At 49.7% G+C, this 20,617-nt stretch overlaps 1 protein-coding gene across 2 annotated transcripts in view; it reads right to left on the bottom strand.

Annotated features, from left to right (window-relative positions):
• Window positions 1-20,617, bottom strand: part of KLHDC1 (kelch domain containing 1) — a 1,359,852-nt gene that overhangs the window by 620,739 nt on the left and 718,496 nt on the right. The gene's annotated exons all lie outside the window — the stretch shown is intronic.

Raw genomic sequence — 20,617 nt, 5'->3', positions numbered from 1 at the left:
ATATCCCTTTAACCCGGGAAGGTATTTGGAAACACCGGAGCTGGATTTCTCGGCAGGAGAAAAGACAGCGTCTCTCTCAGTGCGTCAAAGAGGAGGGGCAGCGTCCGTGGGCTCTCGCATCAGCTGGGCTCTCGGGCAAGTAGTTAGCTGCTCTGCTCCAAATCACCACCGTGTGTTTGCTTAAGGCAATGTTGGTATATTTATACCTGAAAGGTGCCGGGTTTGACATAAGACGTCAATAAAGATGTCACTAAGAACTGGCCGTCCTTACAGTGCTTTACAGGAGTTCTTGGATGAAATCAAAACAAAAGCAAGGGGGATTTCCCAGGTTGCTGGAGGTTTGGATTTGTTTAGAGAACTCGTTGTGCTTTCTAGGGGGCCGGGGAAGTAGCCTTGCTTAATGTGACAGCATGTGCTACGACTGAATATGGATATGATTATTATGCCGTTGTATGGATATTATTGATTATAACCGGACAAGGGCATAAAATAGGAATATCGATTTAGGCTCCTGGATAAAAACACAATAGTATGACATTGTTCTGCATTCTGTCCATCAACTGATGTTTTTGCATTTGTCACCCTGAGTGCTACGGGTATGCTCAGACGTGAGTCCCGTGCTCTCCACGCCACTGGAATCAAGCTATCCTGGCTGAAGAGGGGTGAAACCCCGAACCCGGTCCTAGGATGCTTGTTTCCAGTCCAGGGAGGACCTGGCTCGGCAGTTCGGGCTGGACTGTTCCCATGAGGCACAGGGTCAAGACTGATTTGCATATGGCTGGGTTCCAACTGGAATGGCATGGTGAGCAAAAAACGATGGATTTAGGCCCAGATCTCTGTACTGGGCGGAATGTATGACATTGTTCTGCATTCTCTCCATCAACTGTTGTTTTTGCATTTGTCACCCCAAGTGGGACAGGTATGCTCAGACATGAGCCCCGTGCTCTACATGCCACTAGAATCAAGCTATCCTGGCTGAAGAGGGGTAAAACCCAGAAACCGGTCCTAGGATGCTTGTTTCCAGTCCAGGGAGGACCTGGCTTGCCAGTTCGGGCTGGACTGTTCCCATGAGGCACAGGGTCAAGACTGATTTGCATATGGCTGGGTTCAAACTGGAATGGCATGGTGAGCAAAAAACGATGGATTTAGGCCCAGATCTCTGTACTCGGGTGAATGTATGACATTGTTCTGCATTCTGTCCATCAACTGTTGTTTTTGCATTTGTCACCCCGGGTGGGACGGGTAAGCTCAGACGTGAGTCCCGTGCTCTCCATGCCACTGGAATCAAGCTATCCTGGCTGAAGAGGGGTGAAACCCCGAAACGGATCCTAGGATGCTTGTTTCCAGTCCAGGGAGGACCTGGCTTGGCAGTTCGGGCTGGACTGTTCCCATGAGGCACAGGGTCAAGACTGATTTGCATATGGCTGGGTTCAAACTGGAATGGTATGGTGAGCAAACAACGATGTATTTAGGCCCAGATCTCTGTACTGGAGTGAATGTATGACATTGTTCTGCATTCTGTCCATCAACTGTTGTTTTTGCATTTGTCACCCCGAGTGGGACGGGTATGCTCAGACGTGAGTCCCGTGCTCTCCATGCCACTGGAATCAAGCTATCCTGGCTGAAGAAGAGTGAAACCCCGAAACCGGTCCTAGGATGCTTGTTTCCAGTCCAGGGAGGACCTGGCTTGGCAGTTCGGGCTGGACTGTTCCCATGAGGCACAGGGTCAAGACTGATTTGCATATGGCTGGGTTCAAACTGGAATGGCACGGTGAGCTAAAAGTGATGGATTTAGGTCCAGATCTCTGTACTGGGGTGAATGTATGACATTGTTCTGCATTCTGTCCATCAACTGTTGTTTTTGCATTTGTCACCCCGAGTGGGACGGGTATGCTCAGGCGTTAGTCCTGTGCTCTCCATGCCACTGGAATCAAGCTATCCTAGCTGAAGAGGGGTGAAATTCCGAAACCGGTCCTGGGATGCTTGTTTCCAGTCCAGGGAGGACCTGGCTTGGCAGTTCGGGCTGGACTGTTCCCATGAGGCACAGGGTCAAGACTGATTTGCCTATGGCTGGGTTCAAACTGGAATGGCATGGTGAGCAAAAAAACGATGGATTTAGGTCCAGATCTCTGTACTGGGGTGAATGTATGAAATTGTTCTGCATTCTGTCAATCAACTGTTGTTTTTGCATTTGTCACCCTGAGTGGGACGGGTATGCTCATACGTGAGTCCCGTGCTCTCCATGACACTGAAATCAAGCTATCCTGACTGAAGAGGGGTGAAACCCCGAAACCGGTCCTAGGATGCTTGTTTCCAGTCCAGGGAGGACCTGGCTTGGCAGTTCGGGCTGGACTGTTCCCATGAGGCACAGGGTCAAGACTGATTTGCATATGGCTGGGTTCAAACTGGAATGGCATGGTGAGCAAACAACGATGTATTTAGGCCCAGATCTCTGTACTGGAGTGAATGTATGACATTGTTCTGCATTCTGTCCATCAACTGTTGTTTTTGCATTTGTCACCCCGAGTGGGACGGGTATGCTCAGACGTGAGTCCCGTGCTCTCCATGCCACTGGAATCAAGCTATCCTGGCTGAAGAAGAGTGAAACCCCGAAACCGGTCCTAGGATGCTTGTTTCCAGTCCAGGGAGGACCTGGCTTGGCAGTTCGGGCTGGACTGTTCCCATGAGGCACAGGGTCAAGACTGATTTGCATATGGCTGGGTTCAAACTGGAATGGCATGGTGAGCAAACAACGATGTATTTAGGCCCAGATCTCTGTACTGGAGTGAATGTATGACATTGTTCTGCATTCTGTCCATCAACTGTTGTTTTTGCATTTGTCACCCCGAGTGGGACGGGTATGCTTAGACGTGAGTCCCGTGCTCTCCATGCCACTGGAATGAAGCTATCCTGGCTGAAGAGGGTTGAAACCCCAAAACCGGTCCTAGGATGCTTGTTTCCAGTCCAGGGAGGACCTGGCTTTGCAGTTTGGGCTGGACTGTTCCCATGAGGCACAGGGTCAAGACTGATTTGCACATGGCTGGGTTCAAACTGGAATGGCATAGTGAGCAAAAATCGATAGATTTAGGCCCAGATCTCTGTACTGGGGTGAATGTATGACATTGTTCTGCATTCTGTCCATCAACTGTTGTTTTTGCATTTGTCACCCCGAGTGGGACGGGTATGCTCAGGCGTGAGTCCTGTGCTCTCCATGCCACTGGAATCAAGCTATCCTGGCTGAAGAGGGGTGAAACTCCGAAACCGGTCCTGGGATGCTTGTTTCCAGTCCAGGGAGGACCTGGCTTGGCAGTTCGGGCTGGACTGTTCCCATGAGGCACAGGGTCAAGACTGATTTGCATATGGCTGGGTTCAAACTGGAATGGCATGGTGAGCAAAAAATGATGTATTTAGGCCCAGATCTCTGTACTGGGGTGAATGTATGACATTGTTCTGCATTCTGTCCATAAACTGTTGTTTTTGCACTTGTCACCCCGAGTGGGACGGGTATGCTCAGACGTGAGTCCCGTGCTCTCCATGCCAGTGGAATCAAACTATCCTGGCTGGAGAGGAGTGAAATCCCGAAACCGGTCCTAGGATGCTTGTTTCCAGTCCAGGGAGGACCTGTCTTGGCAGTTCCGGCTGGACTGTTCCCATGAGGCACAGGGTCAAGACTGATTTGCAAATGGCTGGGTTCAAACTGGAATGGCATGGTGAGCAAAAAACGATGGATTTAGGCCCAGATCTCTGTACCGGGGTGAATGTATGACATTGTTCTGCATTCTGTCCATCAACTATTATTTTAGCATTGGATTCTGCAACAGCAAAATCGAGGGGGCGTACAACAATGGGACCCTCGCCCTTTTCCGCAGCTCCTCCCACACCCATCTCAGCATGCCCGCGGTATCAATATCCCCTCTGGGGCGCCTTGCTTTCGCACAAATGGCCACCTTCAGCGGGACAGGCACGACCATATCCTGCTCCACGACCACGTCAGGTGAAAAGGGGTCGAGTTGACCCAAAAATGCAGCTATTGAGCTTGAGCTCAGAGCGCATAAAGGACCATGTCCGGGGCGCCTAGTCCTACCTGACTCAGAGGCAAAGTCAAAATGTCCCAGGAGACCCTAGCTTGATCGCCCGCCCAGGCCACAGTTACAAGGTGAGACCTGAGAGTCTTAAAGAAATGCGATGTAAGTGGAACTGGAATATTCGCAAATATGTACAGAAATTTGGGCAAGATAACCATCTTCGCCAGGGCCAACCTCCCAGTCAGTGACAAAGGTTACTTCACCCATATTTTGACCTTCTCCTCCAACCACGCAACAGCCCTTCCAAAATTCAGATTCCAAATTTCTTGGACATCCCCGCTTATCCAAATGCCCAAATATTTGACCGCCTCTGCCTCCCATTTCAGGGAGCATTCAGAGGTAACCCGTGGGGTAGTGTCAGTTAGAGGAAAAATTACCGACTCCAACCAGTTTATAGAGACCCCAGCCAGTCCGCCGAAGCAAAAAAATTCCCGCAATATCGGGACCAAATTAACCTCCGGGTCCACGAGGTAGAGTCACGTCATCTGCATACAGCGAGATGAGGAGGCTCCTGGAGCTAAACCCTATACCCCGTGCTGTATGGTGTTGGCACACAAGGGCAGCAATAGGCTCCATAGACGTGAGTCCCTTGCTCACTTTGCCACTGGATTCAAGCAAGCCGGGCTGAAGACGGCTGGAATGCCAGAAACCGGTCCTCGGAAGCTTGTTTCCGGTCCAGGGAAGGTATTGCTTGGCAGTTCGGGCTGGACTGTTCCCATGAGGCACAGGGTCAGACTGATTTGCATATAGCCATGTCTGAACTGGGGTAGCAGAGTGGGCTAAAGAACGGTGATGGATCAAACCCAGATCTTTTGACTGGGTGTGAGTGTTTGATTGGTTCAGATGCTCCGTCCATCACCACCCCCTTTTGTACCGCTTTGGCCGCCATAAGTGTGGCAGGGTATGCTCAGACGTGAGTCCCTTGCTCACTTTGCCACTGGATTCAAGCAAGGCAGGCTGAAGACGGCTGGAATGCCAGAAACCGGTCCTCGGAAGCTTGTTTGCGGTCCAGGGAAGGTATGGCTTTGTAGTTCGGGCTGGACTGTTCCCATGAGGCACAGGGTCAGACTGATTTGCATATAGCCATGTCTGAACTGGGGTGGCAGAGTGGGCTAAAGAACGGTGATGGATCAAACCCAGATCTTTTGACTGGGTGTGAGTGTTTGATTGGTTCAGATGCTCCGTCCATCACCACCCCCTTTTGTACTCCATTGATATGGCAAACAGTAGCGGGACAGGGGGCAGCCCTGCCTCGTGCCTCGCGTAATGGTAAAGGGTTCAGAAATTAGGCCGTTGACCCTAATCCTGGCGCTAGGCAAAGTATACAACAGACGAGTCCTACTAATAAAAAGCGGGCTAAATCCCATACGCCCCAGTATGGCAAATAAATACGGCCATTCAAGGGTGTCAAAGACCTTTGTGGCATCCAAGAACACTGCTGCAGTGTGGACTGTCGGGTGAAGGTAGTGTAGAGTGGAGAACGCTGTCTGTAAATTGTGCGATGTCGATCTGCCTGGGATGAATCCCAATTGTTCAGGGAGCGCTATCATAGGAAGTAGTGGCTGTAGCCGGTTAGCCAACAATTTGGCAAGGATTTTTTTTTTATATTTCTTTTTATTAAAGAGAAAAACATAAAAGCAAGGATCAACATCAGGTGCCATACATCATGAAACAACAGGATAATATACAAACATATAATGCAGGATAAACGGATGATCACCAAGAATAGAGCTGCCATGGATTATAAAAAGCATGCAGCTGTGTAATATACGAACATTCGTCAAAGCCCAATTCAACAAATAAAGCCCACTAACTCCGCCCCCAAGAAAAACAGGATCGTCATAGGGAGATATTTCGGGTAGGGGGAGAAATGGAGTGCAGCGGAACTCGGCAACGACCGAAACCAAATCGCAACAATATAAAACTCAACTCATTGCTAGAGGCAGTTCAATCAGTACGGTACTCAGAACCCGTCTACCCACACAATACAGAAGTATTTTTCAATAAGGCACCCGACTTCAGGATTCTGATAGGATTTTGAAAACATACAAAAACACACACGACACAAAAACCCCTTCCCCCCACCCTGCACCCCTGCATGTAGCTTTCGCCTATCCCCAACTAGCAGTGTGCCTGTCGCCCCATCCAAACTAAGTTACTAAACGTAGAAACTGGAGGAGGATCGTCCTCGTATGCGCCCCCGGTCTCCCCTCCCCCCCACCAGAGCCGAGCAACCCCTATAACGGTCCCTTCATTTTACGAACAAATTTTACATATCAACACAGGGGAAGCTCTAAAACACCGCCCACCCTCCCGTAGGCACAACAGTAGCAAATCCCACTTTCACTGGCGCCACAATTCAGAATCCAGTCCATCAGTTTCAGCCTTGGCCCTTACGATCAGTCGTGCGAAACCCTTCCGGTCAAACAGCCGCCTCCGCAGGAGAGTCAAAGTGTGTATAGAGTTCCATAAAGTACATCCAGAGACGAATCAAAGATGTTAAGTCAATAAGAACCCCATCTCCATTAAGGACACCCCTCACCGACCAAAGCTTGCAACGTTGTTTCCATCGCAATCGTAATAAGACTGCCGGTGAGGGGAGAGACACTGTCTCAATCTCAAGATTATTCCAGACAGGGGTTTCCGGGAAGGGAGCACCGAGTGATCTTTCCACAATAAAAGGTAATGAGAGGTACAACGATCAGGTCGAAGCACCAAGTTCGCAGTTCTCGGCAGCCACACTGCATAGTGACTGCGACACCTCTCGCTGCACGGGACCTTCCTTCTTCGATAACATGTCCAGTGCGGGTGGTACAGCACGCGTTAGTTCTGCCAATGGAGCAGAGTCCGGTCCAACTCGCCCTGTTTCAAAAGTGACAGCAATCATTTTGTGCATGAGGGCCTCCCCATACGATTGGAGTGCCCCGATGGCCGCCATTACAGTTCCCAGCGACGGTTCACATTCGGCCCGTCCCATCTCTCCTCGTTCGGTGTCGACCATTTGTACTCCCCCTAGAGAGCCTCGTCTCTCCGGGGGCACAGGCACGAGCGGTACGGACGTCTGTGGAGGGCGACTGATCATGTGTCACTGCAGCTATCTGCTCTCGGCTACCGCGAGCGAAGACCCCGAACCAGCGAACACGGGAGTGGGACAGACAGCGTCCCCGGGTAAAGGGCCTCCGCCCACAGCTTCAGTCGTGTCTCGTCGCCACTCCTTCGATGTTACAAGCTTAGGGGACCGCCGTCCAGGTCGGGCAAAAACCAACCTCCACAGCGGTGGACCGGACCCTATCGAACTCTCACGGCCGATGTTGTTCAATTCGAACCCGGCTAAGCCAGCACTCGAGGCCCCGGTTCCCAAGCTGAGTAAGGCCTCAAACTTAAGTTCGACGTAACTCCGTCTACCAAGCCGGTAAAGTTTCCGGGACTGCACCGTCAGACAGCTCTCCGGTTCATCCACAGGGAGGGAGGGCGCAAACACAGGATTTAGTACAGGATTATCTGGCAGGAGACGGACGTCGGCGGAGCCGGGAGCCTAAGCGGCCATCTTGGTTCCTAGCGTAGCTCCTCCCTTGGCAAGGATTTTTACATTTACATTTAATAGTGAAAGAGGTCTGTAAGAGTCCATCTCCTCCTCTGGTTTGTCGGGTTTCAACAATTAATAATCATGGCTTCTCTCATGGTCCTGGGCAGGACTCCCTCCTCCAAGGCCTCCCCATACACCGCTAACAGTCTGGGCGCCAGTTCTGTAACATAGGTTTTATAGAAGGCTGTGGTCAGGCCATCTAGGCCAGGGGCCTTGTCAAGGGGCAGGCTCTTGATGACTAGGGTGACATCTTTCGTTGTTATTGGGAGATCCATATATTTCCTGTGGGTGTTATTGAACCAAGCTAATGCAATGGAATCCATGAAGGACTCCATACCCTCTGGACATGTTTCCTGAGTGGCAGTGTACAGTTTGGAGTAAAACCCGGTAAAAGCATTCAGGATTTCCCCTTGGCCTCTAAGTGTGGTATTTGGCGCAGCACGTACCTCATGAATATGAGTCGTGGATTTCGGTGACCTGATCATGCCCGCCAGTGTCCGCCCCGGCCACTCCCCTCGCCATACCTCCTGGCCTCTGCATATTTACCTGAAAATGTCACCTCTCGTTGCGCCTCCTCAGCATAATCTAACAGTCTAGATTTTAATAATCCAGAAGTTTCCGGATCCCCTGTGTCATAAAATTGTGTCTCAAGGCCCTTTATGTGGGCCTCTATAGAAGCTATTGTGACAGGGAGCACGGCATATGCTTTACACTAGTAGTCCAAGTAGCTACATCTCTAGACACTAACCAAAAATCTAAGCGGGACCACGCATTGTCATGATCGGAGATGCAGGTAGCTTCCCTCAGTGTGTGATGTCTATTCCGCCATATATCCACCAACTCGCCATCAGCTATGATTGCATTAAGGCGGAACTAGCCGCCGGGTGCAAAGACCGGGCAGTCCCCCTCCGATCAAGTGCGTCATCTAGGACAGCATTGAAGTCACACCCCCATAATATCGTGCTAGAGCCAGTTGCCCTGACCCTGGTCCAGACCGCATTAAAAAAGTCGGGGGAGTCTACATTAGGGGCATATATGGCAACAACCACTATGGGCACACCACACAGGGAACCCTGTATCAAAACATATCTGTCCTCTGGGTCTCTGCTGATCGACCACTCCCTCCAATCCAACTCACGCTCATAACTGGAGTATATAACAGAATATACATGACCCCACCTTCCATTCTGAAGCCTCTGGGATGGCATGGCATTTAAATGTGTCTCTTGTAAGCGGCAGATGTCGATGTTATGTCGTGTCAAATAAGCGTGTACCAATCTCGACTTCCTACCATCAATGAGCCCCTGAACATTCCCAGTTAGGCAATTCAAAACATTGTCAGACAGATGTGTAACAGTTACCTGCAGTCAGCAACACAAATTGCAGCAGCGTGACCTTCTCCCACTCAAAGCGACAATGGCTAAATACCAAGTGACATTGATACTGGCATTGAACAATAAAACAAATCCCTCCCTGCCACCCACCACCCACTCCAACTCCAACTCCCCAATCAGGTTGTAGATGACCCACCCCAGCAATGAAGAACACAAAACAAGGTGGCTGGGAGAACTGCGGATGGCCCAATACACCCAGACTCTATTGCTGTGTGAATAATGAAAAACAGTGTGTCGACTGAGCACAAGACTACCAAACCTGACATATACAATAAGAAACAGAAAAGAACATCTTTACAGTGAAGCCCAGATAGAATGTGCGAGCATACGATACCCAAATCAGTCTTTGTCACTTAAATGACCACCAGCTGCCTTCAGGACTTCTTGTCGCTTGTGGTCCCTTTTCCCTCCCACATGATTGGCGAATTTCAGAGCAAATTTCGCATCGATGAAGAAATGGGTAGTTCCATCGAAGGAGACCTTGAGCTTAGCTGGGTACAGTAGGGAGTATGGCATCTGCGCCTGCAGAGGAATCCGCATCGCCGGCAGGAACTCACGCCTCGCCGCCTGCACCACTGGGGTGAAATCCGGATAAAAAGAGATCTTGTTGCCTTTGTGCGTGATCTGCTCCACTTCTCTGGCCTTCCTCAGGATTATGTCCCTGTCCTGATAGTTCAAGAGTTTCATGATGAAGGGCCTTGGCGGCGCTCCAACTGGGGGTTTCTGCCCCAGTGATCTGTGCTCTCTCTTCACCACAAAGACTGCTGATAGGTGCGGGTCAAATAGGTCATGTAGCATATCCGCGATGTAAGACTCCTGGCTTCTGAATCATAATTTTTGGCCCTGATGACTCCCAGTAGCTTGTCCATATGCGGCAGCTGTTCCTTAGTTTCCACCTGGAACTCGTAGAATTCAGTATGGTGATTTTCCAAGGTATCGAGGCGTGTCTCGTGTGTGGATAGACAGAATCTTGTTTAGACAGAATCCAGTTGCGATGTTAGAGTGTCTAGCTTTGTGTCTATATTTCGGAGGCTTGATCGCATCTCCAGCATAAGCGTTCTCAGATACTCCCCTTGATCTTCCTTATGAGAATCCAGTTGACCCTCCGCCTGTGTTTCTGGCTCCGAGTCTGCGTGTCTGGTGGAGCGTTTATTTTCAAAGTTAAGTCTCGGCTGTTTTGGGTCCTGCTTGCCCATTGTGGCAGTAACTCCCAACTCTTGCTCAGGACAAACAATTAGGACAGGCTCAGTGGCGTCTTAGGTGTTACTGGCTGGTGCTTCCCCCACTCTCAAAGGGGCAAAATGGCGATCTCACGTGGCAGCACCAACTCTCGCAGCCGCAGACCCGAACTCCACTCCGTGTGTAGACTAGGATTCAGTGGCGCCTCCGCGTTTCCAGCCCACACCTTGACAATGGTCGATGGATTCCCGGGTGAGCAACTAGGACTGTACAGCCCCCCTAGCCTCTCGAGGATCAGCTCTCCTCCACCAGGAGCTCAATGCCCGTAGCGTCGCATACGTGGCCCACGCTACCACAGAGACAAAGTGCAGGGCTACCGGATATTCGGCAGACAGATACAACCCACGCACTGGGTAGTGCCACTCCGATGCCCAGGCAGACCCAGCGCTGCACCGTCGTGGTGATTGTACGTAAGCGGCTATAGCACGACTAGTCCGCATCCTTTCCGTCCCAACATGTTCTGCCGGCACCTGTGTTAACACGGGGTCATCCCAGTGAGCATAGGATGCAGGTGGATGCAGGTAGCTGCAGGCAGGGGCAGGGGAGGGGGGCACACACTCTCCGTCCACAATACAGGCACAGCCCGGGTGCAGCAGGTCAAGAAAGATGGGTGGCAATTTTAGACAGGCTGCGCTGGCCCCAAAAGATGGTGGACAGGGCGCACCTACCATCCACATGGCAGCATCATTCCCATAGGGTCCAGTGCGGGCAGGGTAGGGTCATGCCAGCTCCCGGCAGTTCTTATCCCGCAGCCTCCCAAGAGTTAGCTCACATGCATCGGCGGTGGTGCGCAGGAGCGGCCCGCGTGGCAAGTCCGGTCCGCAGTAGGTCCGCCCCTGGCCACACCGCAGGATCAACATAGCCGCGGCCTCCTTAATCGGCACTCCGATGTCCCGCACTCAATCCGAACATGAGGTGCCGCACAAAATCTCTTCTGCCGCTATTACAAGGCGATGGGTATGTACACAGGGTGTGCCCGCAACAACACACGGGCAAGGCGTCTCCCGGTGGACAAGGCCCATGCACCTCCAGCAGCCGCGGGCTAGATTTTAGCGTGCCCCAGAGGCATTGTGGCACAGCGCCTCACCGGCCCCCTGCACCCACACCGTTGCACATATCTCAGTGTACGATGCCGTCACGACCTTGAAACTTCCGCCGAGTGTTCTCCACACCAGCAACTGGTCATGCAGGTGATCTGGGCAGCATTCGGATCATCCGTCGTTCAGGAATTATAGAGGATCTTGTTCCGGCCAGCGGAGCACACTCAAGGAGCGGCCATTCCGCTTCGCAGCAGACCATGCCCGAGACTAGCCATAAGCTTGGTCATGCTTCAGTATGAACAGTTTAGCCGAAACTGTCAGAGAAAGTGTCCTCCAGATAGAAACACAAGCAACCACAGATTTCAGCCTACTTGTCAGTGAGGTGTACCTTAGGTTCTACAGCACAAAGAGAATGGGACCCATGTGTGGGCTTACACAATGCACTTGCAGCATATGCTGCAAAAAACTGAAAAGTGATGTATGGAAAGCTTTCATTAATCTTAGCCACAGAAGCACAAGCATAATCTCTTAGAAATGTGTGAGATGCAAGTGTTTCTGTGATGCCGGAGGGGTGGAAGGCTGTTCTTGAATGAATTTGAAGGGATGGCCAGATCTGATAATGTGAACAACTGGTTGGTCGGTAGTTATTGCTTTTCCGATTTCCCAACAAAATCTGAGATCCTGCCATAATAGTCTGAAACAAAAAGAATAAACAAGTTACTTACCTGTACATTGCGGTTCTCAGTATTGATATCTTTCATAGATTCAAATGCTTGAATCTTACCCGTCGGCCTGGTGGAAGTCCTTTGATAACAGTAATAATAGCAGTGCTAATACACAAGCATTAGGAATCACATTCAGAATAATATTCATTGCTAGCCAATTCACCCTATTTTAATGCATCCAAACTTCAACTTATCAGAGTAGGGACTCTGAAGTACTCATTCCCTGCAGAGCCACCACACCTCAAATTTAAAGCATGAGTGCAAATGAAAGAAAATAAGAGACATAAAGAGTTGTGAGCCTCAACAGGGAAGAGGGAGGGTTGCATGTGAATCTATGAAAGATAACCATACTGGAGAACTGCAGTGTACAGGTAAATAACTTGTTTTTTCTCCAGTATTGTATTTTTCATAGATTCACAGGCTTGAATCAGACTAGTAAGAAGTGCCATAGTAAAAATGGTGGTAGGTAAGGCAAACCACCCCACCATGAAAGAAACTGAACCAGGCAACGTAACACTACCTGTCCAAGGGGGGCACTAGAGAGCCGGTGAGCAAAATGGCCGCACTCTGGTGAGGCTCTTGCTGCCCAGAGACACAATCCTTAAATCATCAAGTAAGGTACAGTCAAAAGAAAAAATTCTCATACCTAAAAGAAGAGCAAAGCAGCGCCGACCGATCGGTAGTCGTCAGGGCTGCTGCCACTACTCCTGGAAGGCAACTTATCCGGAGAAAGCTGAGGAGACTGTGGGAGATAACATGGCGGCCAAATAAGGAAGACACCTGCTGATACCTGCTGAGGCCGAACTGCCTCTTGCTGAAGCTGCCACAATGGCTGGAAAGCTTAGGATACCCGGCGAGAGGATGGTGCGGTGAGCTGCTGCGAGTGGGGAGTGCAGAACTGTGGGCGCTGCGGTGCGGAGACCCTGCCGTCCATTGCCTGCGCTCTGCTGCGGCAGCGCTTGACTGTCTTCCTGGCGTGTCCACATACACATACAGGGGCTGGTGTGGACCGCGGCCTTATTGTAGACTGAGCAGTGAAGAAAAGGCGGACTCGATAGACCCCCGCGGTTTTGCCTACGCGTCACCGTGCCCTCAGTGCTGGAGAGGGGAGACGGGTCAGGACGTGTGCCGGGCTAGAGGGGCACCGGGTGCTGCCGGTCCTGTGTGCGTTCTGCCCTCGAGCAGCCCAGGCCCTAGTGGGCACCGCAATTCAACATAAAGAGGCTGCGGGGGAGTGGAACGTCCCAGGCGAAGTCCTAGAGAAGAGCACTGATTAGGGAGCTGTACAAGCCCCGGGACCCAGAATAAACGCCTCTACTTAGGGACACAAGTGAAGCTGGGGCAAAGGTCCTATACACCTGCGGAGGCTGCCAGTGTCATTGCAGCCTGAGAACATTTACACACCAAACCGGCACAAACCAATATAACTGCATAATAACTGCCTTGGGGAGGGCAAAATACACAGGGTGTCTTCTATTAATTAAAGATCTGAGCACAGCAGATGACCCCAAGAACTACAGGTAGCCGGCTATTGATTGTAAGGAAGGGGGCCTCGACGTGTGGAGGAGCTGCTGAAGGGGGCTGAACCCAGTGCACCTGGGATAGCCTGTGCTGGCGGATGCCGCCTTGGAGGCTGCTGTGCGGACCACCATAAGGGCGCGAAGAGGAGGCGTGAGGGACGTAGCTAGGCCCCTGCTGGCCTGAGTTGGAAGGCCCAGTGGACTTCTTCTCTGGACACCGTACGACTACCTGGAGGGCTGAGAATGGTGAGTGGCCTGAATAAAAAGACCTTCCGGATCTGGACTGGCCTGCGGGGGAGCTCGGTGTCGGGGTGTAGTGATAGAGATATTTGCACTCATTGGCGTGGTTTTGACCTTTGCCCACCACCATCTCAGTATATTTTGCTATTGTTTGCATATGTGTGATGCTCACTTTATTTCCGACTTTACCGCACCTATTGGCAGAGCTTACCTACTTGCTTTGGCATGATCTTATGCCTCCTTTCTATGATCTTTGCTCTTTTTTGGCCCTAGAGGCCTATGCACGAGAGACGCCATATTCTTTTCTGACACGATCTTTCCGAACCGCTTGTAGGTGAAAGACCATGTTTTAGTTTCAATGTGTTATTCGCTATCTATGAACCAGAGAGGACCGGTTCTTATCGAAGGAATGTGCTCACTTCGCGCCGAGGTCATAACAAAGGCTTAGCTACCCTGAGGAGTGGCCTTGGTACCAGGTGGCACAGGAATTCAGTGGGAACCATAGGAGGAGTTTGCTAGAAGCTTCGATGAGAAACTGCATTCTATATTAGTGAAGGGAGAGATTTACTGGTCTGTTATTCGGTTATTCATGACGGTCTGGTGAAGGAGCGTGGTGCAGACGTATACTTACGACTGTGGAACAGAGAGTCCTGACCGGACCACAGGGAAAAAGAGGAACGAATCTTTAATCAACCGACAAGATGACCAGGATTATGGTGAGGTGTTACAAGTTAGCCTATTGTATCTAATCATATGTTTACTTTTCAGCTTTTATATGTGTATGAATGTTTTGGTGATTGTGATAATGCTTAGTTACTTCTTTTCTTGTCATCCTATTATCATCATGTAATAAAGAGACCCCAATGTGCATTAGTATCATTTGTCTGTTTTCCTTTGACAGGGGGTGGGCGGAATCTTCTTAGCCAGGTACTGTTGTATAGAAGGATGGAGAACTTCCCTTCTTATTACGTAACTGATGACAGGAAGGTGCGCTGCTTCTAATCAGGGAATAACTACAAATGCAATCTTTATCTTATACATTGTGTCAGGGAAGGCCGGGCCCCTTGTCCATGTAAGGGAAATCGGCTCCCAACAGGTATGTCCAAATTATAGGTGTTGCTCCCTCGCAGAATTGCGTTGTGTCGTTCTGAGTGCGCGTTGTGTCGCTGGGAGGCGTTGATACGTCGGAAGACGTTGTGTCGCAGAATTGCATTGTGTCGTGCCGAGTGCGCGTTGTGTCGCCGGGAGGCGTTGATTCGTCGGAAGACGTTGTGTCGTGCCGAGTGCGCATTGTGTCGCCAGGAGGCGTTGATTCGTCGGAAGACGTTGTGTCATGCTGAGTGCGCGTTGTGTTGCCGGGAGGCGTTGATTCGTCGGAAGACGTTGTGTCGCAGAATTGCGTTGTTTCTTGCCGTGCAGTGGCAAGTTGTTTTGCTGTTTCTTACCAATGGTAAGTTGTCACCGGAAGGTGTCAGTTCTTGTTGCATTGTTGCACATATCCCCCAAGACTATGGCTCCGGATTTCCAGTACTTTTAGTTGTATGCGTGTGGTTATTTGGATTATTCCTTTCTTAGGTTGGTATTTTATAAGTGTCTATTTGTGGTGTTTTTATGAGTCCTGAGGAGGGCTGTGGTAAGTAGTGGCCTGGGATAGCTTAGTGAGTAGTTTGAGTTCCAAATTGTGCCACAACCCAATTCACTGCAGGGGGCAGCGGTGTGGAATAACGCCGGAGACGACTTCTGGCAGGCGCGCGCTGGTGATGGGGAGGGTCAGACCCCTGCGTGGAGCGCAAACAAACAAAATTATGCAATACACAATACCGGGGCCACCATCAATGGACTGAGCAGGCCGAAACCTGAGCAGGGACCGCCACAGGGAGCTGCGGCCCAGGATAAGGCTGACATCCTAGAGGCCATCAGAGACTTGCGAATGGCGCTAGAATCGAAAATGAACCGCATGGCGATGGACATAAACCATCTATGCCTGGATCTGCGGAAGGTGGCAGACCGTGTCACTACCATGGAGGGAGATCTGACCTCCCTGAAGACGGAAGTCCAGCACCTGCAAGCGACAGTGTCCGCACTGCAGGAGCATGCCTCTCGCCTTGAGGATAGGGCAGAAGACGCTGAGGGGCACTCACGGTGGAACAACCTCCGCTTTTTAGATTTTCCGGACAAGGCGGAGGGGCCGGCGGCAGACTTATTCTTGGAGGAATGGATCGGCACTGCCCTCCTTGGCCTTCAACTCTCCAAGATTTTCGCGGTGGAACGAGCCCACCGATCCCTGAGTCCCCCCCCTGAAGCCGGGGGCGCTGCCTAGAACTCTGATCGCACGCTTGTTTAATTTCAGGGATCGGGATGTGATCCTGCAGTTTATCCACAAGAATGGTCCCCCCAGGTTCAAGAACCAAGAGATCCACATCTACCCGGATTACATCAAAAAAGTCCAAGACCTACGGAATGACTTTCTCAGGGTCAAGCGGACTCTCCGAGATCTTAATATCAAATACAGCCTGATATTCCCGGCTTGGCTCCGAGTACAATACAATGACAAAGTCCACTTTTTCAATACCCCGCAAGAGGCCGTGGAATGGATGGCCTCGTTAGGTCTAGAGGGGCAGGACATGCAACATGGATGGCAAGAGCAGAGGAGGCGGAGTGGCAGACAGCGGAATCGGACTCGCCGCACTGGAGGACACCGTCCTGAATCGCAGGGGGAGCCGGATGGAGGTCGCATACTGGTAGTGCCGGATGGCACCCTGAGAGAGGAAGTGGGGGGCATACCGACTCAAAATCAGTTCTCCCCATTATGTAGTTTCTTGACTACTGGATCAACTAACCAGTTGATATGTTTCAAGCTGTTCTGGCTTCCTGGCTGCTTATTGATCACAATGTTTCACTGGCAATGAGATTCCTGTCTCACAATTGATTTTAAGTGACTGATTGTCTGAAGCTCTCCTTTCAATATGTAGAAATGTATAATTTGGCTATCAATGCTCTAACTACTAAGAAAGAGTTCTTTGTTGAAGAATCTCAATTGACAGTTTTCCAAATAATTTCTCCTTTGTTTCAACTAATTTAATCGTATGTGTTTGAGTCATTGCTGAAACTAGCTAGGTTGGTGTATTTTTTGTTTCATGCTGGGTCACAGGGTCCAATCTCCCTTAGCTTTGGAGGGGCCTGTCCCTATCTTGCAATTCCTTGGTTGACTGTCAAAATGTCGAACCTGGGAGAAAAAAAACGAGTTGATTTATAAATGATTAGAATTTGGATGAACTACTGTTGTTACATACATTAAATCTACCTAAAAACTGTAAGTGAGACTGATGACCCAGGGTTCTCCAACGTCTGCAGTAAACAAAATGAATAGAGGTAAAAAGAATAAGGATGTCTCTTCAAAAAGAAAGAAATGTCACTGAGGAAATAGAGGATTTATGCACAAAAAATAAAAAGATTTTTATTTTGTATTTTTAGAGGAAACGAGCATTCCGGTACATGCATCAAAATCACATTTAGCGATTCCTAAATAGCGATTAATAATGAATTGCTATTTAGAAATCGCTATCTGCAATGCATTAGCCCCCTTGCGCAAAATCATTGAATCTGTAATTTTCGCAATCGCAAATAGCAATTCCTCAAATGTGACGCGCAAAACCAGGAAAAGTCAAGTTGCGATTTCGTATTTCGCGATCTCGCAAATTGCAAAACCGCAATCGCAAAATGTGTCGCTTTAGAAGCATGCTGATGACATCACAACCAGGAAGTCATCCAGCCCATGCTTCAGTCAGTGCCCAGAGTAAGTGAGAAGAGAAAGCAGAGTTCCGGAGCGGAGCAGATTCACCATCCACCTTTGTCTGCAGTTACTTTCTGTGCACCAGAATGGATCCTACAACATCAGGGTAGAGTGCTACACCCAGGAAGCGCAAGTTAAAATCCAGTGAGAGGGAACTTGAAAACCTCATAGAGGAGGTGTCCAAGAGCCATGACAAGCTCTTTGAGGATATGGCTATGTATCCAGAAAAAAGTGAATGCTGTGGGGGTCACACACCGCAGCATAGATGCCCTTAATGAGAGATGGTACGACCTTGCCAGCCGTGCCAAGGAGCGAATAGCAGAAAGGCTGAAGGAGGCCAGGAGTACTGGAAGGGGCCCATCTACAGTCCAACAATGCAGCTCTGGAGGACATGGTGGAGTCCACAATCCAGCCAGAGGAGTGACCCAGCTAGACACATCCGGAGTGGCCAGTACCACACAAGGTGAGATGCATGCAACCATACACTTAAAAGTACTGTTCAATCATGTGCATCCCCTCAGTCCAACCCCAGTGTACAGGTCCAACTCCAGTCCATGTTTTACCTCATACGCAAAATGCATTATGGGAGTTATGCATTATGCATTATGCATTATGAGAGCATGTCAGGCAAGTGGGTAGTCAAACACAACAATGGATGGCAGTCAGTGATTTAATGTGAGCCAAGTATGCTGAATGTCACAAAACAATAACCTTAACACAAATTAACAATACACTGTCTCACATCACAGATGCAGCAGAGGCAGACTCAGAAGACAGTGATTGTCTACACATCTCGGAGACTCCTGCAAAGACTGACATTGGGACACCTTTTGCCCCAGCAAACACACCCCCGCACAAACCCAACCCAAGGCCCAAGTTCCATCACTGCAGTCCATGGAATCTGAGCTAGCTCCTGCACCTGCTCCTGTGACTAGCCAGCCACCTGTGAACACAAGACCTACACCCCAAGCACAAGTCCGACAAGGACGGAGGAGCAGTTCAAGGGCCCGCGTTGCTGCTCAGGATGACCAGCAATGTAACGGGGGAGGAGGGTAGTGAGGAGGCATTCAGCCTTAGCAGCCTGTCGGTGCCAGTGTCCACTGCCAGGAGGCGCAGTACCCGCAGCACAACACCTTCCGGTGCACACCGGGGGGATGTTGCAGATGCAGGCTAAAGGAGTTTGGGGGTGTGTGGCAGGAAGCGCTAGGATGACATCTCCTTGTTCATTTGCCATGGTGACGTAACAATGGACAAAACCATGATAGTGATTGACTTCCAGGACATGGAATTGTTTAATTTTCTACTTATTGAATACAATCACTGCTCTATATTGCACTATTCTCTGTGTGGCTACACAATACTACATGGGCTAACGTTAGTAAAAACTTTCCATTTCGAAATTCGAGTGTCTTGTCTCATCATTACATACCTCAGAAATAATGTTGTGTGATGTCTGTGTGATGTTTGCCCTTCTGCTGAGCTTGACCCAAGCGCTTGTCGGAGTTGTGCCGGTGGCTGGTTGTCCCCGTCAGACTCGCTGTCAGACACCTCAATGGGTATATCTCTCCTGGTGGCAACATTGTGCAACATGGCACATGCAGCCACAATCCGGTAGCAGGTCTCTGGACGGTACTGCAACGCTCCACTGGTTTTGTGTAGGATGCGAAAGCGACTTTTCAGTAGCCCAAAAGTACGTTCAATAACATTACGTGTGCTGAATTGTACCTCTGCTCATGTGGTGTGGCTGGGTTGAGTTACTACGTCAATATGTAGTTCTGCAAAGCATATGCACTGTCACCTATAAGGTAGTAAGCAAAGGGTTAGCGACTGTTATGCATTTCCATGTTGTCTATTTGTGTAGATTATAAGTACATGTGTTTACCGAGCAGATGTCCTTCGCCAAATTCAACCCTGAGCAGATGAGTGTGGATGCCATTGTGTCGAAATATGTAGGAGTCGTGGGTGCTTCTGGCCATAATGTCCGTTATGATATGGTTTGCATTGCACACTACTTGCACATTGATTGAATGATAGGATTTCCTGTTCTGGAAAATGTATATACTAGCTGCTGGGGGACATGCGTACAACCTATGCAACCGATCCCATGCGGGAACTGTGCGACCTGGTAGAAGTCCAGTTTTGTCTTGTTCAAATCCTGTTGGGTTATGGGGAAGGTGATGTGGGTGTAGATCCTTGTCCTCATGGTGTCCTTTTATTTTTTTATTTTTTAGTCCTCATACCACCATAGAACGAAGGGATCAAGTAACAGTACTACACCCTTTCAAGGTGCTGCAGTGGTCCCTCTAAGCAACAGATTTAACCTTCTTGTGTTACCAGATGAAGAAAACACTGGTGCCTCACCTCAAGCTCAAAGCCAAAGTATTCAAAGAGGGCTGAATAGCCCTGATGATGTAGTGTCAGAGATACCCGAGATCCCTGAAACCCCAGAAGCTTCACTGGCATCCATCTTATTGGGATTAAAAAATGATAACAATAATCGTTTCGAGACCTCAGAAGCAAACCAGTCAGCCACACAAGCATCATGCCTGGAGTTGACACAAGAGTTGGATGATGTAAACTTATGCACTAAGGCGTTAGAGGAAGAGGTGGTAACTGTAAAACAAAATATTGAAAAAAATACAGCAGAAATTACAAGGCTGGAAAGGCAGAATCAAATCCTACTGGAAGACATTGAGGGAGTTGAGAACCATTCTCGAAGGAACAATCTGAGGTTCTTGAATGTTCCAGAAGCTAAGGAAGGGACTGACATGAAAGTCTTTATTAATTTGTTGCTACAGAACACGATTTTGCAGGGTAAGGAAGAACTAAACCTCGAATATGAAGTTCAAAGAACACATAAAGAACCTTTCCGACGCAACCCTCAGAGACCTAAGCCCAGGAAGATCTTAGTGAATTTTCTCTCATACAACATCAAGAGGAGATTCTAAGTAGGGCCCTGAAAACGGCCCATACTCAGTGGATGGGTACTTACTGC

This window comes from Lissotriton helveticus, chromosome 9, assembly GCF_964261635.1.
Source record: "Lissotriton helveticus chromosome 9, aLisHel1.1, whole genome shotgun sequence".
NCBI lineage: Eukaryota > Metazoa > Chordata > Amphibia > Caudata > Salamandridae > Lissotriton > Lissotriton helveticus.
Note: the sequence above shows the minus strand (reverse complement) of the source record. Positions and strands in the feature narration are given on the sequence as shown.